We start from the raw sequence: 24,879 nt of genomic DNA on the forward strand, positions 1-24,879 counted from the left end.
TTGAGGTGATCAAAATACCACATTAAGTGAGCTGAAGAATCAGTGCCATATTATTCATTTGTCATACCTAACCTTAAGTCCTTCAAATGCGTGACTTGCTTGAGACTGGTTAGCTTCATGCTCAGCAAAATGAGCCAGTAGAGGAATTTGAATCGAACTTATTTTGAAGGGAAACATGTTTCTCTGTCTCCCCTTGCTTGCCACAGAGGCCAAACACATCACATCCGGTGTCCGTTGGAAGTCCAGAGTTCCCCCTGAATTCTTCTCGTACTTGACAGCTCCTCCCTGCTTTGTATATACAAACAACATTCTTTGAGGGGACTGGAGAGGGAGGACGTGGCTACAAACAAAACCCAGATCTTTTCTGATATGTCAGAAGATACCAGAAAAGAATAGCGTGCTCCACGTCTGCTGGTAGCTGACTTCTTTTTCATCCTGCCTATTTTGTAATAAAGGAGGATTGGTTTGGATGTTGGGAAAGCCTTTCTAGCAGTAACGGTAGTAAAGCACTTCAACAAGGGAAATTTCATATGTGTACATGAGAGGCTCTTTTAAAATAGACTTTTGGATATTCTTCTATGTGGATCTGGATGCTTTCTTTTTCTTAGGCCAGTGTTCCCAGAAAATAAACAGATAATTTCTTGCCTCTGCTGCTTTACCCTTCCTTGATTCAGGAGCTGCTATGCTGTTTGGTTTGCATTATCAAGTTGTGATTGGTGGCAGAGTTTTGTTTACTTTTCTTTTTTCTTCCCTTTCAATGGTAGCTTTGGGTCCCAGGTAGGCTTCTCACTGCTCTTTGTTTTGGCCGAGCTACAGATTGATTTATGAAGCTCGCTTGTTAGCTCAGTGCCTCTGTGCTGGCAGCAGGGTGCTTTGTGGTGTGAGTGAGATGGAGCGGCTGGGAGCTGGGTAAGAGACGGAAATCTGAAGGACGTGACAAAGCACCAAGGGCCAGGCCTTTCTGTCCCCACTTACGTCAGCTAGCAGAGCTCCAGTTTAGGGAGAGCTTTCACGTGAGGGAAGGCCTGGGGATGTGTTCAGGTCAAGTACGGCATGTTCGAGGTGTGACACCTCTCCACCCCATCCAGCAGTTCTTGCATGGTTACTTTTTTATACGCTTGTCACTCCATATTGAGTTTTCTTTTTTCTCTCTTCTTTTTTTCTTTTCTTTTTCTTTCTCTCTCTTTCTTTTTTTTTTCCTCTTTCATTTTCCTCTCCTCTCCTCTCCTCTCCTCTCCTCTCCTCTCCTCTCCTCTCCTCTCCTCTCCTCTCCTCTCCTCTCCTCTCCTCTCCTCTCCTCTCCTCTCCTCTCCTCTCCTCTCCTTCCCTCTCCCTCCCCCCCCCCTCCCTGTCCCCCTTCCCCTTCCCCTTCTTCTTTTTTCCCTCCCTCCCTCCCTCCCTTCCCTCCCTCCTTCCTTCCTTCCTTCCCTTCCTTCCTTCCTTCCGTCCTTCCATTCTTCCTTCCATTCTTCCTTCCATCCTTCCTTCTTTGGAGTTCCTTCAGCCTGAGCTCACTGGATGGTTCTTAAATGGCTATTAGAATCTCTGCCTGCCAACTGTAAAATTGCCCAATCAACTCCAGGAGATAACAATTCCCAGAGGATACCTCTGAATGCTTTGACAGTCATTAGGAATACGTCAGATGCCCTCAGGTATCTTTCTGACAAAGGAGTCTCGTTTTCAAAACTTACCTGCCTTGTTAAGAACTAAGTGTATGTACTATGATTTGTAATAAAAGCCCTCTTTTAAATTTGTGTTAATTCCTCTTAAAGAACTCCCAGTAAATGCTGCTCATCATAGAAATAAAGCAGCTTTGACTGCTTTATGAGAAGGTTTTTTAAAAAAATGTCTCAGATGAGGAAGAGTTTCTTAGTTGGATGAATGTCAGTAGGCTGGGGCAGTGTAGTCTAGAGCTGGAGCATTCCACTTTCCAGAGAAGTCTGGGAAGCACAATGAATTGGGGTCTGAGGACTGAACTGTGTATTCAGTGGGGAGGTGACAGCCTTGGAGAAAATAAGCTGTGACCAGAACTAAGATTTTCATTATTCTCCTTTAGATCAAAGGAAGAAAAGAGTGTGGTGTGTTTTGAACTGGAAAGATAAACCCCTTCCTTCCTTCTCATGCTAGGTTCCAAAACAGGGGGAATGGCATTTGGAAAGTGATGCTGACCACACCAGTGGCTTAAAATACCTGGTTAAAATTATTTCCAGAGACTTCTGTACCTTTGAAAATACAAAACTATATAGCTCTACATTATATTTAAGTTCCTTCATATGTCTTACCCTCCTTCCCCCGGACTGGGAAAGCAGAATTAATTAAAAAATAAAACAACCTCCCCTGCAAAAAACAAACCACCAACAAAATAAACAGGGAATATTGCATAGGATGATGCTTCTGTCATTCTGGTGCTTCCAGTTGTGAGTCTGCAGTGGCTAGAGGGCTGTTAATTGAATTACATCCTTGATATTTGTGTCTCTCTCCCTGTGCATGGGGCTCTGTGGACTTGGGCATCCTGGACTCAGAACAGGGATGTGAGGGTTGTGCTGTGGTCTCAGCAGTACAAGTGCAAATGACACAGTTCAGGACCAGGGCTGTGTTACGTAGAGAACATGTTTGCAAAGTGGAAGTGTTTATATATAGAATAAGTATATATGCCTATTTTTAATTGATGTGTGGGTACCTGCAGACCTATTAATAGATGAAAATAAGAAGAGGGGAGAGAGGAAATAAAGCACCACAGCTGTGATTTATAAAGATTGATGTGAAAACAAATTTACTCTGGTAATCAGAGGAAATTCTTTGTAAAGCATGTACAAGAAAGGTATTTTAACCCACCTCAATGATTTCCTGCCTGGCTGCATCCAAAGAAAATTAGATAGACTTCCCTCCTGCCCTACTCAAGGGTCACTTCCAAGTAACTATTTCTCTGCTCCCCCATTTCTGTTGACATGGGGTTTTATTGTTGTTTTTTTGTTTGTTTTTGACATTTTTCCTTTTCTTTTGTCGAATGTTTCTTAGCTGATCTTTTAACATGGTGTGTCAAACTGCATCTAAAATATTCATTGTTTTGGTTCAGCACTTAACTGTGAAATGTTCTCCAGGCACCATATATAACTGGAGAAATGGAGGGAGGAGACTTGAGCAAGTTCACCTGGTAAACACAGGGTGCAACGAGAGTTTGAAGCTAGCTTGTATGGCTTCCCAGGCTCATCTCATACAAGGTCAGCTGCTTGAAGGCTGTACTCTGGTTAATACCCTGCTAGTCCCTGAATTTCTCTTGTGTTCAATTATCTTTGTATTTGCTATTAAAGAGGATGTTTCTAACTTCACTTAATAAGATTCCTATTTCAATTGTCTGTCAAAAATGAGGATTAAGAAAATACACATCAGGGACTTTATTAGGTAAAAAATGGGGAAAAAAAGTGAAAGGAAAAAAAGAGGGAAAGTACTTCAGAAGTAGATGCTCTACTTTCTACTGCCCAGAGAAGTTTCCCTATTTTTTTTTTAAATTTTGTTTTGTTTTGTTTGTTTATTTTTTTGGCAACACAGTTTTGTATGCCTTGTCCTAATAAACCTTTGTCAGTGTGCATTGCAAACCACAAATACTCCATCTATCTGCAGGGAATAATAATAATTTGAAGAGCAACTGGAAATGAAAACAAATCTTGTTAATATAATCCATGACCTGACTTGATTTAACAAACAAACAAACAAACAAACAAAAGACACAATTGCCCTTAAAAACCTATTGAGATGCTGTTTCTGTATGGAGCTGTAGCTATTGTAGTGGCACGATGCAAGATGGGAAAGCATTTGCAAGAAACATAACCTGGAGGTCCTCTATCCTGTAACTGAACACGAACATTTGAAAGGAATGATAGATGAGCACTAAGCCAAAGATGTCATGCTGGGGCTTTTCATATTTTTCTCCAGTGATCATCTTAACATTTAATGAGGAGACTGATGTTTTCAAATGCCAGTTCATATTGTAAATGTAGCGTAAAAGACTGACTTGGGGGGAGAGGGGAAAGAATGAGGACCAACTGCTTGTGCAATGTTGAAGTAGCTCCAGCATTTAAAGGAATCAGAGGTCTTTGAGGGGGTCTGTGGTTAAGGGGCATTTTCTGCTGCATCACAACTGAGATGGTCTCATGGGGAGCTCTCTGGGTTCTTCCCCGGTGATTAAAACCACACTGCTAGGGGGGCGTGGTGATGTTGGGCCCCCAACTCTTTTTACCCTGGATACAGCAGACCCTGTATGTACCGCATGTTGTGTGGCTGTTGGTCCGTCTGTCTTGCTGTGTGGGCAGAGTCTAGCAAAAATACTATGAAAGCAGTCTTTTTGGAGCACGCTGGTTACTGAGACTGCGTGAAGGGAGGACAGGGAGGGAAAAGAACTCAGTCATTTGCCTGTGTAGGAGCGGGAGTCAGCATGAAGGTAACGGAAATTCCTCTTGATGTGGGAACAGGTCAGGAAATTACAGTCAGAGATGGAATAGCTTTGGAGAACGGCATCAGTAGGGCGCTTTTATCCAGCATTCTGCATGGTTTGGGGATTAAACTTCAGCTTGGGAATCAGATTTGACATCAGTTCTTGCCTGTTGCTCAACTGCTTTGGGCAGCTTATGCTGAAGTATCTGTGACTTCCTTTATAAATGGAATTACTGTGTCATTTTCCACATCCTTTGCTTTATTAATTTAGATCTTAAGTCAAAGCCCTGGTGTAAGAGTCTTTCTGGGGGAGGGCCTGACAAGGGATGTGCATATAATGATATCTGACATACGCGGGTCCCTAGTGTCGGAAGGAATTTGTAATTGCTGGAAATTACGTAGGAGAATACCTCTGGAGAGGGCCATTGCTTTGCAGAACTTTAATGAGATAAAAAGAGGGAAGGGATTCAGCCCAGACACAATGTAGTCTTAAGAGCTCACTGGGTCTTCCCAGCCTGAATCGTTATCATTGAGGCAGCAAAGTGTTAGCTGGTGGGCCAGCTCCTGCAGGACAAAGCACAGGGATCTCTAATAGAGCTGCTGCCCTGCATGGTGCCTTGGGGAAACTTGGAAAGCCTAGCTTGTGCCAGCATCGCCTGGTAGAATTAAATCCATTTCTGATGAGGTACTGGGTGCTGGAGTGAAGCAATCAACCCAAAACTACTTATGCTTCTGAAATAAATAGGGAAACTTCTGCAAAGCCACCAGCCTAAATCCTGACTCTTCTGTCCTCTCGCACTCAAATATGAGTAACCATGAGGCAAAGCAACTTCTGACAGACACACTTGCTGGGTGGCAGGGAGCATACCTCGCTGCGGGCAGCAGCCTTTCTGAAGTCTCTGTGGTGAGATACCCCTCACTTTTTTGTTGTTTCTGTCACATTGAGGCTACATGTTGTTCAGTAGCAGCAAAAACACCACTTCCAGTCTTCATTATCCTAGGGAGGTGTATTAAAACAGCTTGGAGGGTCTGGAGGCCTGGCAGCAAACTTGCAGTTGACAGCCTTGAAATGCCCTATCACTTATCACATCTCATCAGATCAGGTACATAATTTTATTCTCTGACAGTGGCTGATGCTGCTGATGTTCCTGCATTTTCCTTCCTAAAGGAAATGCTTGTGAGATTGTTTAGTTTGCTGATGCTGCTGTTGTTCTTGGGGCTGTTCTGCGCAGCTTATATCCCTCTTTCTTAAGCCAGTGGTGGTGCGATTGCTCCCAAGGGCTGCTGACTGCTGCATGGTGATAGCAGGGCTCTGCACACAAACACTGAACTGTTGCTCAGCTGCTCAGAGGTAACACCTAGTTCAGTCACCTCAGTTAACTTTGAAGCACAAGGTAAATTTCATGAAATTAATGGCCTCATACTCAAAACATTGCATACAAAGAAGTATTTTATATTCCAGGTGTTTTAAATTGCCTCCTTATTTATAAAAAGGGATACCTAATCAAAGTAACTATGAATAGCTTTTTGACCAAAACTGAAATTCATCTGGAATGTTTGTTTTGGGGAGAATGCTAGTAAAACTTTATTCTCGCTTGATATAAATGTTTTATTTCAAGAACACTTTGTAAGAACATTACTTGATTTACAAAGTTGAAGTGTAGGAAAAGGACAAGGAGATACCTAGGAGGGGCTGTGACAGGGAAAACAGCTTGTCTGCAAAGAGAGGAGTAGTTACAGCTAGCAGGAGAGCTGTGCCCTTAGCACAGGTGGGAGATGTACACCTAATAAGCATGCAAAAGGCCTCACTTGGCAACTGTGTGGCCATGCTGAGGCCCATGGTGACTTTCGTTCAAGATAAAAGTTCATGCTGTCAAGCTTTAATAAAATCCTATTTTAGTGAAGATAAAAGGAAGATTGTATGTTTTTCTCATGACATCAGCAATGAAAATAGGGTGATGAGTTTGGTGAATGGAAGCCTGTTTTTTAAGTGCTCTGGGTCTGCCTTTTAAACTTGTGGCAGCTAGATACCAACCACCTCCAAAGAGCCTGGGCTTGGCTGGCATCCTTCACAGTGAGAAGCAGTGGAAGGAGATCAGCATCCTCAACCACCTCACCTAAGAATGGATGCTAGCAGTAGAAGTAGGTCAACAGAGGGATTTTATTTTCCAAGGAAGGCTGTTCTGTCTGTCAGCCTTACAATTCTGTAAGTTGCTAATGAATCTATCATTTGACCTGTCATTAAATCTGCTGTATCTCATGGTGAGGTACAGGGTGCCACGCGGACAGGCAGTAGCCCCCATGATGGGCTTGTTGCAGAAATGTTAAGTCATGGCCTGAACCTGTGACTGAGCATCTGTTGGGAAGGCAGGACCAACCCAAGGGAGCTCAGGTGAATGCAGTGTACCTGAGTGACCAGAATGGGTGGAGTCAGGATCCACCCCTTCACAGACCTCATTTGAGGGTTGGTAGTGGAGACAAGAATACCTTATCGGGCATTCTTGTATATTTGAGGCCTTCCAAAGGTAAGTAGTTTTTTTTCCTTTGTTTCTGTATCCACATCTGCTGCATTTGGGCTTGTCCTTATTTGCTGTAGCTAAAGACTTATCTACCTTGCTTTACTGCTGTACTTTCCATCACATTATAGCATTACATGCTGGAGCCCCATCGCCTCTAGAGCTGGAGAGAGAAGGTCTGGATAGGTTGTAGCAAAGCCAACTTCCATTGATGTAATAATGATCAAGTATTTATTTTGTATTTTTTTTCCCTTCATGATAAGCACAGTTGGCTTAAGTAGCTTAGCAGGTGTGATGTGCTGTATGTCTTCCCCTCATATTAAATGTCTGCTTTTGGTTTATTTTTTCTGTACAGTCAGTCAGCAAAAGGCTAATACATGAAGGCAGCTTTTTATAGACAAAGCTGGATATCAGAGCCAGAGATGAAGCTTTCTCAGTTCTTCACTGTAACGTGTTTTATGCAGTTTTATGCTTTTTACTTTGTACAGTGGTATGGAATCGGAGTGCAAGAAACCAACAAAATGATTGCAATAACGTATGTAGTAACAAGCTCTGAAATGAAGCACACCTCTCCTGTCTCTTAAGGTTTATTCAGCCTTTTCCTCTTCAAACCTTTGTTTTTGCTATTCTTTCAGTTTATGCTAGGTGCTGTGCTTCCTTTCCAAGCTACCACAACAGAAACATTTTGGAACCTTTAACGTTTACATCTATACTAAAATTTTCATGAATACTTGAAGCCCAAGCAACTTGCTGCACTTCTCAACCTCCCTGCCCATTAGCGGCTCTTTTGTATGATGAATTTCTAAGGTCTTGTAGCAATTGGCTGGAATCACTTTGCTCAAAGAACAAGTGATAGGTAGTGCATAGGTACAGTAATTTGGACAGTACTTAACTCAGTTGGTTTGAGATCCAAAAATCGAGCAGGTCCTTTTTTTTTTTTTTTTCCTTGCTGGAAAAGGTAAGAGACTGCCAACTGCTCCCTTAAGTCCCATCAGAGATTCATTATCATTGCACTCTCTATCTTAAATTTTAAACAGAAGAAACGATTTACTAATTTAAAAGGGGACTTGTGTAATTTCAGTGTCTGCAACTTCTAAAAGACAGTCTCGACTACTAACATCCCAAATATGTCAAACTGTAATCACAGTCTGGACCAATTGCTACGACAAAATGGGAAGAGGCTTGAGAAATGAAAGTAATTACTGGCACGCTTACTGATAATGAGAGAGCATTTGTATTTTTAAAATTGAAAATGGGGAAAAAAAGGAAAAAAAGAAAAAGAGATAATTTTAAGACTAGGCACTGCAGGATGGCCAGGCAGAGGGCATGGTGCACATTTAAAAAGGAGCAGCAGACACTGTGACTGCTGACAAATGAAGCAGCAGCAGCATCGGAAGGGTTCTCAGGGCAGCAGGTTGTTTCTAGGAACTAAGATTACAGTGGTTATGCATACAGAAAAACTCCAAGTAGCTCACACACCCAGTTGTATATTTGTTTCATCTCTTTAGCATGGTTGGAATAAAAGTGCAGATATGTATATTGCTTCCTTGAACAATGCTAACTTTTAACTTCTTCTGCTTGATGTTGTAACCTGGGTGTTCTGTTTGGGGTGTGTGTGTGTACCTGGGGTTGTTTCTTTAAACGTGGTGTTGTAAAAGGAATACCACATACTTGGAATCTGTTAACAGGGAGTGTTACTGTGCATGACAGTGATTTATTGTACGATTAGGTTGTTGCTTCACTACGAAGAGAAAAGAACTGGCCTTGATCAAATTAACTGTTTTGTCAAACTTTTGTAGGGACTGGGGTGCATTGAAAAGAGTGTGGTCAGCTGATCAAGGAAGGTGATCCTCCCCTTCTACTCTGCCCAGGTGAGGCCACATGCGGAGTACTGTGTCCAGGTCTGGGCTCTCCTGGTCAAAAAAAGACAGGGATCTCCTAGAGAGAGTACAACAGAGGATGACAAAGGCGATTGAGGGCCTTGGAGCATCTCCCTTCTGAGGAAAGGCTGAGAGACCTGGGACAGTTCTTCCTGGGGAAGAGAAGGCTGAGAGAAGATCTCATCACTGCTTATAAATATCTGAAATGTGAGAGTCACGTCAGGGAGCGGCCAACAGCAGAACAAGGGGCACAGGAACAGGCTGCCTAGAGAGGTTGTGGAATCTCCTTCTCTGGAAATGTTGAAGACCTGCCTGGATGCCTTCCTGTGCAACCTTCTGTAGGGGACTGCTCTAGCAGGGGTTGGATTCCATGATCTTTGGGAGTCCCTCTCAACCCCTACAGTTCTGCAAACGCAGATTCCACCTATTTGAGAACTTATTTTCCTAATGGCAGTGTGTGTGGCAGAGCCCTGCATGATCTAGTAGCATTCACACCTTGTGTCTATGATTCTACTCAGGCTGGAGGGAACTGGGCTGGCCTGTTGCACCCAGCGTACGTCTCAGCCATGCACGGCAGCTCAGGAGTTTGTGGTGTACACAGTGCGACTCAGCATTGCTTTCTCCTTTATGTGTTTGAAGAACAAGAGGAAAGATGATTCAGTTGTCCAGGTCTCCATCCCAAGGAAGCACTGGCAGGGATCCTGTCAGAATTTAGATTGCTAATACAGGAAAAAATGTTTTGGCAACGCTTTTTTTTTTTTTTTTTTCCAGTCCAAAAAACTTCTACAATAAAATCTTGTTTCCTCTTTTTCAACATGAAAAAAAAATGATGTTTTCTTGGTTTGCGATTGTTTATCCCTCCCTTCATGCTCACCTTTGCTTTTTTCCTCCGGATGCAGAGACTTCTGCAAAACAGAACTGGAGGGGGAAAAAAAAAAGAAAAGAAAAGAAAAACATTTGTGAAATCAAGAACTTTGTGGGTTTGGGTTAATAGCAACTCTCTCTTGTGTCCTGCAGAAGGCTTACTGTTGCTGTGTTGTCATCTCTCATATGACAGCCTGGAGGTCTGTAGTGTGGTTGTGTGTGATAAGACTGACAGGCACAGTGGCATAATTAACACTGGAGGAAAGTGTTGGATTTGTTTCATGCACTAGTGTTGTATTTCCGGCATATTGTATGCATTTTCCTCTTATTGTGGTCTGACAGTGCACCCTGAGCTCATAACAATTTTTTCGTCCTGAGAACCCTCTCAAATCAAATCTGACTGTGGGACTTATAGGCCTCTAGGAGTTTAGGTTTGCTTCACAGCTAGAAAAAGTTACTTTTTCCATTAAAACAGGCATTAATTGGCTTTAAGGGACTTAAGATCTTTTTATCTTAAGAAACCTGTTCAGTAATAAGAAAAGCTTAAATTGTGATGATCTACTAATCAAAACTAAGATGCCTTGTTTTATGATGTTTCTGTAGCATTGAGCGTAATGAAAAATTATCTTTGTTAACAGAAGTAGGATGTGTGTCTTGATTCGTGATTCTCAATGAAAAAGTTCTGAATTAAATGTGTATGTATAAGTTTTTTCGAATCCTTTGAGTTTTTTTTTTATTGATTGCATGTTTAAAGTTTGATTGCAACATCAAATTGCTTGAAGGGATCATGTGTGCAGGATTTTTTCCTGCCTTCCCTATCTAAGTTTTCTTGAAGCTATGCGGACATTGGTACAAAATTCATCCTCTAGCCTTCAGGTTCATTCTTTCTTACAAGACTTGCTGTGCACAACTCTTTCATGTGGTGTCTCAAACATCTATCCCATAGTGGTGTCTGACTGCAAGCTGATTTTGATCTTTGGGGAAACCATAGTTAGGATGGTTTGAAATTGTGCGTGAAGCAGAAGTACATGTGCTGCTCTAATTACTGGATATAAATTGTTCATTTGTTGAAGAGTTTTTCTCCTTCTAAGAAAATTTGCTCAGATTCTTGCAGCGTGTACATTTATATTTTATACTTACATGTAGTGATATTCTACTGCATATATGTGCATCCTGATGTAAGGCTCTTGCTTACTTGGGAACTTTGGTACTTGGATGCTGTCTTGTCCTCTGTGCTTCAGTTTGATTGCAAATTCCAGCATTAATTCTTTGTTGACAGTTCATCAAGGACTTCAAGGGACACAATGCACTGGATCCTTAGCACAAACAATATTATAGTAAGAGGATGATTTGTCTGATGGGAAACGCAGAATGGTGAGCCCTGAACAACAATTTGAGCTACTTCAGGTTGTTCCATTAGGTTGTTATACCTGTAGAAATTTGTTGACTGTTAAGAACTTGATGAAAGCATTGACTGGGAATCATATGTATTCATTTTTTGTTACTTCCTGAAGGGAAGTTTGCAGATCCTTACACTGACGCATTCAGCTGCTTGGGTTTTGAAACAGGTTGGTGGTTTGTCCATTCCAAGAAGAGGCAAACTTAATTATGTAATTGGAAGATGTTAGTATGTAAGTGTACTCAAGTGAGAGGAGGATATGTGGGTTCCTTTTAGTTTTGAATCTTAAAGGTACATGCCCATAATTAAGAATAGGATACTTTTGTATTTTATTTCACTTATTTCTTTTTCTGATGAAGAACTATTCAGATCAACAGTCAGCATTACCTCTTTATTGTTCATGATGTTACAGTGATATTTAGAGGCCCCAGGCAAATCAAGATCACCTTGTACCTGGCAGTGTGTATATGTGTGCTTAAGAGATGTACCTTAATCTGATTTTTGTTTTTTATAGTATAAATAAACAGTGATATAACAGGGCAAAGTTGAACTTCCTAACGTGTTCATTACCTCTGGTCTCTAACCTAGAGATACGTGCACTTCTAGTACAGGTAGCTGCTGGAACCATGGCTCACTGATTGATTGGTGGGAGGTGATTTTACCCCTTTCTTTGCCTGTGGTAATGCCAATGGTGGTGACCTGGGGGGACCGCAGTGCCTGCTGGTGACAGCCTCTGCTGGTGATACCCTTGCTGTTGTGATTCCTTCCCTTGTTGATAAAAGCAGTGTAAGCTTTCCTGCTTGACAGAAGCCTTAGATCATTAAGCTCATTTAGTTTTAACTTCATTGGTGTGTTCAACTTCTTCTTTCTCTGAGGTCAGATGAGTTGTTTTCCATATGATTTTTCTCATAAAACCTCCGTGTTTGCAATACTGCTCACTTCCATTGTCTCCAGGTGACATAGACTTTGATATCTTGTTTCATATAGTATAGAGTATGTTTTTTACTGAAAACTTGAAGTGTTTATTTCTAGTTCTAACTTTGTAATATGGGGTTCTTACTTGCTGCAAGATCTTTCTTGATTAAAAAGCCAGTGAAAATAGGAACTTTGTTCCTGGTCCTGAGAACTAAGTTGATTACAGTTGCTAAAGCAGCTGTTGAGCCAGCTCCTTTAGAGAGACAAATGTATTGTAAATGTTAACAATGTTTATGTCCCCAGTGAACTTGTATTTGCAATTGTCTATGTTTAGGGATTTGGTAGGATTTATGCTCACTGATGTTTTGTTGTTGTTGTTGTTTGTTTTTTTCAGGTTCCTTTTAAATGTGCTTTTCACAGAGGCGTGGCTTACTAGAGATTAGTGTTGGCTATGGGCATGGTGATAGCTAGATACTTTGAGGAACTGTCTCAGAAGTTTGTAAGCAGAAGGAAAAGAATCTGTACTTTCAGTGCAAGAAGTTTTCAAAGATCTCTGCTTGTAAATTGACACGTGATTGTTGTCTTTGACATCTCTGAGCTCTCAGACTTAGTCCCAGGCAGCTTAAGTCCTTTGGGGTCAACCTGCCTTATGAGGTTTTTTTTTTTTTTTTATGAGTTGTCTCTCACTCTTGTGCTGCTACAGATTGCCCTGTGTGAAGAAAAGCTCTTGGTGAAAGTCAGGCCTGCTGTAGTGGTCTTGTTTCTTTGATGTTAGCAGTGCTGCAGGTCCTTACCTCAGCTCTGAGTTGCTGTTGTTTAGTAGTACACTTCTAAAACACTTAGTCCTACTGTTCATATATATCTATTAGCTAAGCTCTGTGAAAGATCTTGCTCTCTCTGTTGTAGTCAGAGTTGTTGAATGTACTTTGAATCTTTTGACAAATATGAAGAATAACAATAGAACAGCTTTTTGGTACACAGATCTGCTGCTTATTGTATCTTTTTTTATGTAGCTGAAAGGCTTATTGCAAGCTCCTCGGGAGGTGATACAATGTGCTATTGATTGTCTATGTGGCTTACTTAAGATTTGTTGCTGCTACCTGTACTATTTAGAAACTTGCTCCAACTGGCTTAGTATTAAACTTCCTCATGGAGCTTACACATTTCTGTTCAGCAAATATACTAGCTTTTGGGCTACTTTTACAGCCTTATCCAAATTACTGTCTTTAGAACAGTTTCCGCCGTGCATATGGTAGCTGGTCCGACATGAATTGCTGTGTTAGGAAGGAATAGCATCCCTAAAATTAAAAGTAATAAACTCATGTATTTTTCCTTTTCCATCTCTTTTTTAATGTCCCATTTGTATATGACAAGTCACAATTTCCTTGAGAAAGAGGAACTGAAATGGTGACAGGAAGACTTCAATAGCAAAAACAAAACAAAACAAAAAACAAGCAGGTCTCCAGTTATTTCTGCTAGCATAGACTGCTTTATTTTTTCACTATCTTACGTACTTTACTGGAAGTCACCAACTGTGTGTGTGGATTTTGTTCCTGAAAACTTCTAAACACACTAGATAAGAAATTTAAATAGATCTCCTAAATGCAGGAATGTGGCCACAGGGCTAGCTGTAGTAGCTAGTGCCAACTCATCAAAGGGAAAGTTTTAGAATGTTTAGTAGGCAAGAGTTTAGATGAATTGACCCATAGAAATCCTCTTGAGTTTATTATTTTGGATGTTACTAAGCATTACGTTTTATAGAATGTATCTGTGACTAACACTTGATTTGGGCAAGATTTGCTAAGTCAACCAGAAAGAACTAAATTCAGCTCAGAATAAAACTTCTCTTTAACAAGGCTGCAATGGAATGACAAAATAGGATGGATGTTACCATAGGGGGAGTTGGTAACTGTTTATCTTCGAAGGTACGTAGTTTCAATGGAAGCTGGTATTATGGTGGGAGTGGGAAAACGATGCATCCTAACATCTTTTGAAGGCTTATGTTGGATAAATAAGTGGGTCTGGTTGAAAAATAGCTGTTACGCTAGGTTGAATGAGGTCTTCAGCTTTCAAAAATGAAGATGAATTTCAAAATATTGAGCTTTTAGATATCTGTGAAGCGGTCCTGAAATTTATACCTGAGAATTGAGCATATGAAACTTACAACACGTTATTGCTGGACCCAGTGTTCTTGCCACATGTAGTGTGGATTGCAGGAGTTCCTAGGAACCTACTGGAAATTTACCTGGCTCATCCTCCTTATTGAGGTCTTCTGCGTTCCATCCTCTCAGAGAGGAGTCTTGGCTGACCAGAACCTGCTGTTGATGAACTGAAGTTTCAAATGAGCTTCCTGCAGAAAGGAAGGGCAGACAATTGCTTCTCCAAGAATATTCCAGACTTGCTGTTCATCTTCACACCTAGCTCTTCATGCAGCAGTGCATCCCAGCTGACTTCTTTGTCAGCTGTGGTAATTTGTTTTTCTTGCAGTGGAATAGGAGCTTCTGGTAAAGATGAAAAGTTACATGACTGAACAGAAAAGGCACTCAGATTTCTGCATGTCTTGTGTCTGATTTCTTTGCCAGTAGCTGTTGTGTGAAACATCGATACCAGTACACCTAGTCCTGCCCAGTTGCAGTGGTGCTGGATGTACTCCATCTTGCTTAAGGAAATAATATTCTTTTTATCCCTTCCCTGAGGGCAGAAGTCCTTCTGTGGTCCATTTAATTACTGCAGGTTATTGTGATTAAAATTTCCACTATAACAACAGGTGCCAGGAGTTGCAGAATACTTTCTTCTAGTGCCTGACTCAATGCTTACAGATTTCACTGGCACAATAGGGTTGGTCAGGAAGTGTTGTTTTTGTGTGTGTTTGTTTGTTTGTTTTGCCCCCGCTCCACTCTTACCAGCATAATTCTGTCAACAGAAGCTCAGGTGCACTTATTCCAAGCATGAAAGTCCTTTTAGTGCTGTTGCTAATCCTCCTGCAGAATCTTCTGCCAAAGTAAGCTCCACCTTGGCTAGACAATGCCACTTACTGGTATAGCAAAAGTAATCCATCTGGTCCTTTCCAAGATCCTGAAGCAGTCATGGCAGCACTTTGCTAGTCCGCAGGTGAGAGCTCTGACCTGCACCAGGGAGACTTTGTAAGCTGGAACCATATCTTGAACAATCCTTCCCCTTTGCAACTGGGTGAAATGTCATAAAGGGGTTGTAAAATTCCCCATAACTGACCTCAGGGAGATTGTGCAAGCTGCATCACAGCTTCCTAAAGTTTACTTTGCATTTCCCTCACCCAGAGAAAGTCAAGAATAGGAGACTAGTCTGCTGAGATGGTTGTATGCAAGAGAAGTTTTGTCCCACAGAGGTATGTCAGCTCCACGGTGTTGGCAGGATATATTAGCCTCTGTTGAACTTATTGTCGGGGGCTTGCTGTTATCGGTTCCTGAGGTAGCTAGTCACGTCTAGACGGTGGTGTAACAATATACTGTAAATCAAGCTTGAGATCATTTCAGCCTTGCACAGGAAACCTTCTCCCCAGTGCTCTGCAAGCGCAAACATCCATTGGTGTAACCAGAACCAGTCTGCGCTCCAGCAGGCTGCGATAGGCCATGGCTTCAGCATGTGCAGCGTCTCAGTGTGCCACTGACTGGAAGGAAGTTATATGTTCTTATTTTCACATCAAGTAAATACATTATTCAAAAGAATATTCTTTATTCTCATTTACTGCAACTGTGCATTTCACAGATCTGCTTTTAAAATGGGAAGGGATTGAAGGGACTTAAGAACTTCTATCCTCTTCTGAAGTATTGGCATTATTCCATTCTCCAGTATAGTGTCACAGCATGCTCCTAGCTTGTAGAGAGATTGGATCTGCAGCAGGCAACCTGAGCCTGCACTGGCACTGCCATTTCTTGGTTGTAACTTTATGCACAGTGTGGGGCACAGGGTCCCTTTCCCTTCTGTGCTGCATCTCTTCCCAATCTGGCATCCAAGACCAAGCTGCTGATTACTGCCAAGTCTTGAAAATGTTTGGCAACAGAATTCAGTTTTCTTACATTTATCTGTAAATTGCTGCTTCTTTAGCATCAAATTAAAAAATAGCCCAAAGTTCTGTGAACTGTAGTTGATCCTTAAAGCAGGCTTTTTTTGGTTTTGTTTGTTTTTCTCCTTGATTTGAACTTCATTATTGCAGGCTCTAGGAGTACATTGTGGGTTGAAAGAGGAGAAAGCTTTAAACACTAGTTATCTAGTTAATGAAATAATCTGTGATTGGGATCATATTCAAAATAATTCCATAGTTATTATGAAGCTCCAGCGCTTTTCCTTTCTATTTGCATTGAAAATGCAAACGTAATCCTTCTCTATGGGGAAAAAAATGAAAAAATGGAGAGTTCTCTACTCTAATACATCCTTCTTTCACACGTTTTGAAATCTGATAGGGATCAGGCTCTGTATGGTAGCAATAAACAGTTGCAGATCATACAGCCATATATGTACGTGTGTCTTGACTTTTTGTTTACTCTTCTACTCTCTCTTTGATCTTATCATGGCTTCTGGCAAGAAAAGCCATCAGCACATACAGAAACATGGTACTTGTTGGTGTCCCACTCTGTGCTACCCTGGCAAGAGATCTGTGCTTGTGGGCAACCGGTGCCCATGCTCGCAGATCTCCAGAGAACAAAATGGTGATGGCCAACTAAGCCATTTTCAATTTCCAACCTGCTCTTGTCCAGTACAGCTCTTCCTTACCACAGTGTTCCTGTTTTGACAGTTTTATCTGGTTTTCTGGCTTTTTGTTGTTGTTGTTGTTGTTGTTGTTGTTGTTGTTTTAAAGTCTAAAACACTGAGGAAGGTGAATTTTTTTCCAAACAGAGCAAGGGTTTTGATTAGGTGTAGGACCCCTTCTTCCCTTTGATGGAAATCCCAGGTGGAAGTTTCAAATTTCCTTTAACCTTGTTCTCAGGAAACTCTTCAGATCCCCAACCACAAGCTTCTCTCCCTACACACATGCCTTCCTTTTCTTATGTCTGCATCATACCAGCATGCTGTTTCCTGTTCTGCTTTAACACTGCTATTGGTTCCCCTCTTTCCTTCCTCTTTTTAGGGTTCTCTGTGCCACACGAGTTCCTAGATGGAACCTTGCAGGAATAATAACATGTCAGCTTTAGTCTGTCTTGTGGCAAGTGCTGACAATCACATCAAAATCCAGCAACTTGGCCATGTTCCAGTATTTGTACATATGCTTGCACAAGTGCAACTCTGCGTATGTGTGTGCATTCTAAATTTTTTTTTTCCTGGAAATAAATTATAATCAACTTTCCAAGTAAAAATGTGTACATTTTTATAATTTCCCCCCTCTTTTCTATGCCAAGTGTATCTTGGCTTTACCCAGCGACCTGATCAAAAACGTTAAAACACACTTAACCAGTATGCAGTGGCTACATTTATAGCATCTGACTTGAATGTTTGTTTCATAGTCTGGGTTGTAACAATCTGATTCTCAGACTGCCATTGACGTCAGTTTAATAGGAAAATTCAAATACAACCTTTATTAGATTTTCACTATTAAGTTAACAATAAAAACTTTCTACAGATGCCTTACATAGACGAGGCTGTTAACAGAAATATTACATTAATGAAAATCAGGCCTCCAGAAAGCAAGAGACTGGCTTATTTTTAAAATAATTTTACTTGCCATACTTTAGTTGACTAAAGTATTTTCTTTTTAATAATGCTAGTGGTTTAGATGTTAAGTATTGTTGAAGAAGCAATTTGTGGCCATTTGTGGTCCTGTTGTAAATCTCCCAGCTTTTCCAGAGCAGGAGAACCCTTCCAAAAATTCTTCATTTAATTGATGTAATTGTTTGCAACCTAAGATTTTTTTTTCCCCTCAGTTTCAGTCACGTGCTGTTTTTATCAATTCTTTCTTAGCCTACTCAGCCATAGTGTTCACTGTTAAATGGTAAAGTACTGGTACAATCTGAAAAGCTCTCTCTGGAGGTAACAGCTCAGATCAAGACATCGTGTGTCAGGCTTTGCACTACTTGCAGTAAAGTAGTCTCTGCCTTGAGGGCTGTGCAATGTATTGCAAGCAGATGGTGGGGAAGAAAAAATTACCTCTAAAAGGACAGAATATAAAGTAAATACATTCTGATGGAGTGATGTAGTTGACTTGTTTGTACTTAAATCAGAAAATCCAGGCATGGACTTACCAGAAGAGTCAAAGAGTATTTTGTCTCCCATGTTAGTGTTAATTAGTGTTTCTGTGACACATGATGTGATAAACCACCTCTTGCAGTCCAATAAAATATTTTGCTCATCATAAAAAAAAAAAAAAAGTAGGTGTGGAAATGTCTAGGAGGCTATTCAGTTTATTACCTTCCATTGTGGCGGGACTAATTTTACCTAAAATGTTCTGGACTGATGGTTGTAGTGACACTTAGGAAAGCTGAGGAACCTAGTCCAGGCCTTCAGTATTCCTTCTCCACCAAGGCTCTTTTAATGGCCAGTTGGAATCTTTCTGCATATGAAGTTCCAGTGGGCATGTAGAGCTGTTTGCTTTATCTTTTTAATGTTTAAGAAGCTTCTTGCCATGTCTCGTCATGGTCTTGTCATTCTATCATAGGTACTTAAAATATTCAGTTTTCTAGACTTATGCAATCAGTTCCTAGTCTGCAAACTCTCTTGTATATTGCTTGCAGGACAGTTCTATGTAAGCATAGGTAATTTTGTTGCTTTTTGGCATGAAATACTGATGTGGCTTTGACTGCATTTCACAGCAGCAAAGGATGATAAGTGAGCAGGGTTTCTGTGATCTGTAGTTATGTGGATAGTCTGCAACATCTGACTTTTGTACCGCAATTAGGGTGTGGGGAGGAAGACAACTTTCTCATTATTTATGTGGTCTCTGACAATGTGGTAAATCTTACTCAAAGATTAATCCTCGTAGAAGGCCTGAAGGGTTTGGCTTGGACTTGAGGAATTTGAATTTCCCAAGCCATATTTTAACAGCTTTGCAGTTCTATTGATGCTCGAAGAAAAATTAGTTATACCATTTTACTAAGTTGCACACTTTTGATGGAGAGTGCCTAGTTAAAATCAGATGACTTTGTTTTGGTAATAAAGGGTGCATGCAACGCTGGCCAGCGCTTAACATTTGTGTGTAGTCTGAACAGAGTACTTTTTGAAAAAATGAATCTGCCCAGAGTTTCAGTTACCTCAGTTTTTGTGTTGAATCTTGCATGTGGATGGAAGCAGTGGCTAGGTCTGGACACATCGTACGAAAGAGACAGGGAGCTATTTCTGTCTTTTCTCTTAAATCTTTCAAAGAAAAATGGGGAGGGAGAATGGAGAAAGAAGTGAAGAGAGATGAACAAAGAAAGGTGAAAAAAAATGAACAGGGAAGAAGCATGGAAGAAGAGAAGGAGCTTAGCTAGCGGCTATGCACGTGTTGTCATTTTAGTTGTCCCTTTATAGATAAATAATCACAACTTCCCCCTTACAAATGTGTTTGCCCACTGTGGAAGAAATAATGTCAGTGTGGATTGTGCTGTTCTTGTGAAATGTAAGTGTATTTGTAGGAAGCATTTTTTACACACACTGCACCTATATGAAGTTTGTTATAATTTGGCTGTTTGAGTAGAAGAATTTTTACCTCTAAGAGAAGTGTAAAAGGTCTACATATCTTTTTTTTTTTTTCCTCTTATCCTTATACATATATCCTTACACATGGTCTTAATCCTACATATCAACCTTCTACCAGAATGGATGGAGTATGTGCATTAACATCATGTATTGAGTTGCAGTGGCTGGTGTCGCACATTGAAATCTGAGTTGCTTCTTTCTCTGTGTCCCAGTGAAAGAATTAACTGATGTCTCTTCCTCTTGTGGAGAACAGCACATGTTCATCAGGTATCCATTTTCAAGGAATCCCCAGGACTCATTTTCCTTCCCCAGGATAGCTTCAAGTGGAGTTAATAAGCCTTCGTGCAGATGCGCCTCTCCATGGTGAGGTGTCTCAATGGATACCTTAGCTGGGATAACAGGTCTGTGCTTCTATCAAGCATTCTGGTTCATCGGTGCTGTGTGCTGTGCCTGAAACTAGCCAGGGACCCTATGGTGGATGCCCAAAGTGTCCGTGTTGCCAAGTGGTGCTGTGCTGGCACCAGCTTTGTCTCCATGGTAGTCTTTGAACCTTCTCCATCCCATAAACAAAGTGTAGTCCCAGCCTAGTCTGCCTGCATAGCTGAAGCTCTACGCACCAGTCTGCATCTCTTGTACTTTCGTCTTTGCCAGCTGAAATAATAAGGCCTTTAAATTGCTGTACTGTGTGCAGTTTTACATCCTTGGGGCACCCAAAACTATTAGACAGCACCTGAAGGAGGGCTATGAAGATGGGGGAGGATCCAGAGGGCAAGGTGTGTGAGGAGCCGATGAGGTGCCTTGGTTTGCTCAGGCAAGAGCAGAGGAGCTGAGGGGAGGCCTGATGGCGGCGGCAGCTCCTCAGAGGGAGCGGAGGGGCAGCGCTGAGCTCTGCTCTGTGTGACAGCGACAGGACCCGAGGGAACGGCTTGGAGCTGTGTCAGGGGAGGGGCAGCTGGGGGTTAGGGACAGGGTCTGCACCACAGGGCGGCGGGCGTTGAAGTGCCTGAGTTGCATTACTGTGCTTGAGGGATTTGTAGTAATTTAGCAGTTAATGCTATGCAAATAGGTATAAAAGGTGGCATTAAGGGCTTTGTCGTGAACTTCTGACACGTGATAAGAACAAATGAAGGGTGCCTTCTATCTGTCCTCCCACCACCCCCTCTTGAGAGCTTGGGATTTCATGAGGTGTGTTTTGGATGACTGTAGACTTGAATAAACACAGTTATTTTGCTCATCTGCCACTAAGATGACAATGTTCCATTGAAATGTTTGACAGTCTCAAGTAACTGACAGTTAATTCACATGTGCAGTGTTTATCTCCATGGTATGCCGTGTGACAACTTGGAAGTGACACCGATGTGCAGTGTGAATCTCTCTGTTTCCTCAGCGAGCTGTCAGGGGAGCCTGCAACATTTTGAAAACACTCCCCAGTTCTTGAATGTGAACAGAGGCTCTCTATTCTCAGCCATGTTATGCAGCTTTGTGTTTCATTACTCTTTTTAATCCTCAGTGAGGGCAGCATGCAAAAGTGCATCAGGATGGTGAGGACAAGGGATTTATATATTTGGATAAATCGAAACAAATGCTTTTAATTTTGGTCATGTCAGTTTAGTGGATGTCTTGCAAAAGTTCACACTTTTTTTTTCTTTTTAATTTGAAAGGTGTAACAACATTGGTTAATGTGACCGTGGGTAAATAATATAGGTTTTTCTACGTAACACTGTCAGCGCATGTGAGTAGTCATTATCTTGTTCATTTTTATCCTGTTGGCAGGTTGCTGTATAACTGCAAGGATCAATCTGAACCCAGAACACCATAGAACCTGATTTTAAGCCTTTGTTAAGAATGTAAAATCATTTTTTGCTGAATTTTCTGATCACCTCTTTTGCTTACGTAGCTAAGCAGTCAAATTTTCATTTGTGCTTTATTTGACTAGGGATGAGCTTTTATCTCAGGCAGGCAATGCACGTATTGCACAGGCATCTCAAGGATAAACTGGCTACAAAATTTCTGGAGAGGCTCTGAATACTTGTTTTGAAAGTGATTAATTTGCTGTACAACGCACAAATATCAAAAGGCAGATAGTCGTTGATGGTGGGTGGGAAAAATTACAATCATCTGTTTATTATAGTATACTTAAAAATCATCAAGAAGAAACCTTTCACTTGTTTACTACTTACAGTAAATTGTAGACTGATCTATTTTCAAGTCAGAGTGGCTTTCTGATTTTCATGGGTAAGCATGGTGTTTTGCATTATAAAGTTAGTGACAGGCTGTAATACATTCAGAATCTCTTTCCTTTTACAAAGTTCTTCAAATTTCTAGCAAATTGACTGTTCATTTGTCAATGTCACTTTAATCTTCAAAACAGATAGTGAACAACTCCATCTACTTTTTCCCACCTTTGCTTAGAAAAATAGGAGAAAAAGCATGGTTTGCTAAGATCTTTTATGATTTTATCCTTATTTTCATCTCTATTATAAATATAGTTTTCTATGTCTACAAGGTGTGAAGTTTTTACTGTCAAAGGGACTTGTTAAAGCTGATGCCATAACCATGGTGAGATTTTCTTCTATACTGACATTTAGGTAGGCTGAAAAATGTAGTCTTCTTAGCAAGCTAGATGTGTAAATTGAGTCTGGTTTTGGATTTAACTTAGTGTTTGGCATAATAGGACTCTTGACTCTTTAATGTCTGAGTTATTCCAGCCTTAACAACAAGCACAAAAAAAGAACAATCCTAAAAAATGTTGCAGCTACTTAAACTAAAAATTCACTTCTCTCCTATTAGCAACTGAGATTTATTTTTCTGTTTGACTAGCTGGATCCTTTGTTCGTGAGAATTGGCATCCTGCTGTGGTGTGGTATGTGTCCAGTAGTGAATGTGAACCTACATTGTAATGTCACAGCAGAGACGGCAGCGTGATTTATGACAGCACTGGGCAACTGTTGAGCTTTGAGAAGCTCAGGCATCCCATGGAGGTTGAGGGACAACTGACCTTGGGTTTCTACATAAGTGAAACCTGGGTTCAGCCCCCCGGTGTGGGATTGTGTCACAGTCTGGTTCTGTGCTGAGCCACCCCTGTGGTCCTGTGCTATGCTGCTCCTCCCCACACACTGAGGATTGAATAATTTAGCTGTGAAGGTTCCCTGGCTGCAGAGCACTGGTGACACAAACCACCTCCAAAGCAGTCTGTAAAGGCAGCTGCCATGGCATTCCCCTGGGCAATGATGGACTGCTGAGCTGAGGTGGGGCGTGAGGATGTGCATGAGGATGTCCCTCTGCAGGAGAGAATTCTCATCTACCCTCAGACACTGCAGCAGAGGCTTGGATGGTGTGAGGACCTATGCTGTCTGCTCAGATAGGGGAGCAAGGCCAGGCACATAGTCAAAAGATAATAGATGTGAACTGAGAAAGTCTAAGTAACAAAACCTATAGCGCTCAGAGTATCTAGGATAACCAGAGGCTCTTTCCATGGGTAATCGCAGTAGGATGGTAAAACAACACCTACGTAGCATCACAGAGATTGTTTTGCTTCATAACCTGATTTTCAGGACTGTAAAATACTGGCAGTAATTCCTAGGTGGTCTCTCGTGTGTGGTGATGTCAGCCACTTGGAGAATTAGTTTTGCTAAGCTTGCAGCTGCTGACTCATCTGTTTAAAGAAGTTGGTTCTTAATTTTCAGTGATAATAATATTTTCCCCCTAGTACAACAGTGGAGGAGAAAGAGCTGGTTATGAGGTTTAGCAGAGACTACCACAGCACAGGCTTTCCTTGCAGTCATTTAGCGTACCGCATATTTTAGTGGCTGTAATATACAGAAAGCTTCAGTTTCATGGTTCTTCTTGGAACTGATCCAGCTTGTGCTGTGAAAGTACAATTCAGCAGAAACCCTTCTTGAATATTTATTTATTTTTAGTATCCAAGAGTTCTGCATGTGGTACCCTGCATCCTCATGAGAAGAGTCCTAGCAGTGGTGCCTTGGCACTAACAAATGCCTTGATGTCACTGCTTGTTTTTTTTTTCACTTTTTTCTTTTTTTTTTTCTTTTTTTTAAATTAAATTGAGTAACAAAGTAAAGGCACCCTCTGCTTTCCTACTCTTAAAATCCAGTTTGCTCCTCTTCTCTGCCTCCTCCCAGCATCCCCTTGGGAACAAGAAGAAATGGTGTCTCTGGCAAAGGAATAGGTAGAGTTTGGTTGGTAAGTGGAACTGATTTAATTAAATCTCCTTTTCAGCTTCATAATAGATTCATTCAAGAAGGCAGAGGAGTAAGAATGTGGCTTCTGATTCTTTTTTTCCCTTCTCTTTCCCTCCTCTCTACTTCTGGTCAATCAGAGTAAAATGGCTTTCTAAATAAAATGCTTTTTTTGATGCAATTTTCTCTTGACATTTTGAAGAATAGACTGTGGTAAATTTTTACTTTTTGTCTAATTTTGATTTACCTGCTTTTGCCCCTTTCTCTGAGAATACTGAAAGACATTATTGTGTGCATAACAGTTGCTCTAGGTGCGTGCCAGTAAAACAGCACAGAATACAGATCTATTTAACACCACCTGAAACCTCACAAGAATTGAGCAATACAGACTTATTACCACAGAAATCTGTTTCCCATCCTAATTAGCTCATGGTCTCGTATTGTTAGATTTACTCTGCCAGTGCACTTTGGTTTTGTTATCTTGGCAATTGTTGATACTAGTGTTACTCAGAAAACTTGGATTTGAAATTTTGTTGAAATGCTTTTTCTTTTTGGAGCCAAAGTCTTTTGCAAGACTCATCAGTTTTGATACTGTCTTCTGAGGGGAATGTGTTTGAAAGAGAGTTTTGAAAAAATCTAGAGAGAATGTATGTGCTCATGGGTGTGCAGATATGTGAAGTGTGGTAGGCAGCTAAGGGACTGGCTTGAGATGTGGAAGACTTGGTTCAGCTTCCTGGTCTGTGTGGTACAGAGAGATGTGGGATGGAAAACTACTCTCTGACCTTTGAATTGGGTGGAGTAAAAACTCAATCAGCGGTTTCTTACCGCCAGGAGATTGCTCTGACTAATGACTTGCTTTCTTGAACTGGAAAGCATGGGTTTTTCATTTTCAGAATGAAATTGTTACACCACAATCATCTGTAAATGTTAGGCAGAAAACCTGGTTTTGCAAGATGGGATGACTTGGAGCAACAAATCTGAAGGTAGTAAACACAGGAGTAAGAATTATCCGTGTCTTAGTGTGTGTATAT

At 41.1% G+C, this 24,879-nt stretch overlaps 1 protein-coding gene and 1 long non-coding RNA gene across 2 annotated transcripts in view; both read left to right on the forward strand.

Moving 5' to 3' along the window:
- The window catches only part of PDE3A (phosphodiesterase 3A), a 246,164-nt gene that overhangs the window by 13,809 nt on the left and 207,476 nt on the right, over positions 1–24,879 (forward strand). The window lies entirely within an intron of this gene.
- Positions 1,398–22,892, forward strand: LOC146545369 (uncharacterized). The gene is made up of 2 exons (XR_014885127.1): positions 1,398–6,956; positions 8,747–22,892. It is a non-coding gene; the product is annotated as an uncharacterized LOC146545369 (long non-coding RNA).

The sequence above is a fragment of the Meleagris gallopavo genome, chromosome 1, assembly GCF_905368555.1.
Source record: "Meleagris gallopavo chromosome 1, MGAL_WU_HG_1.1, whole genome shotgun sequence".
NCBI classification, from domain to species: Eukaryota; Metazoa; Chordata; class Aves; order Galliformes; family Phasianidae; genus Meleagris; species Meleagris gallopavo.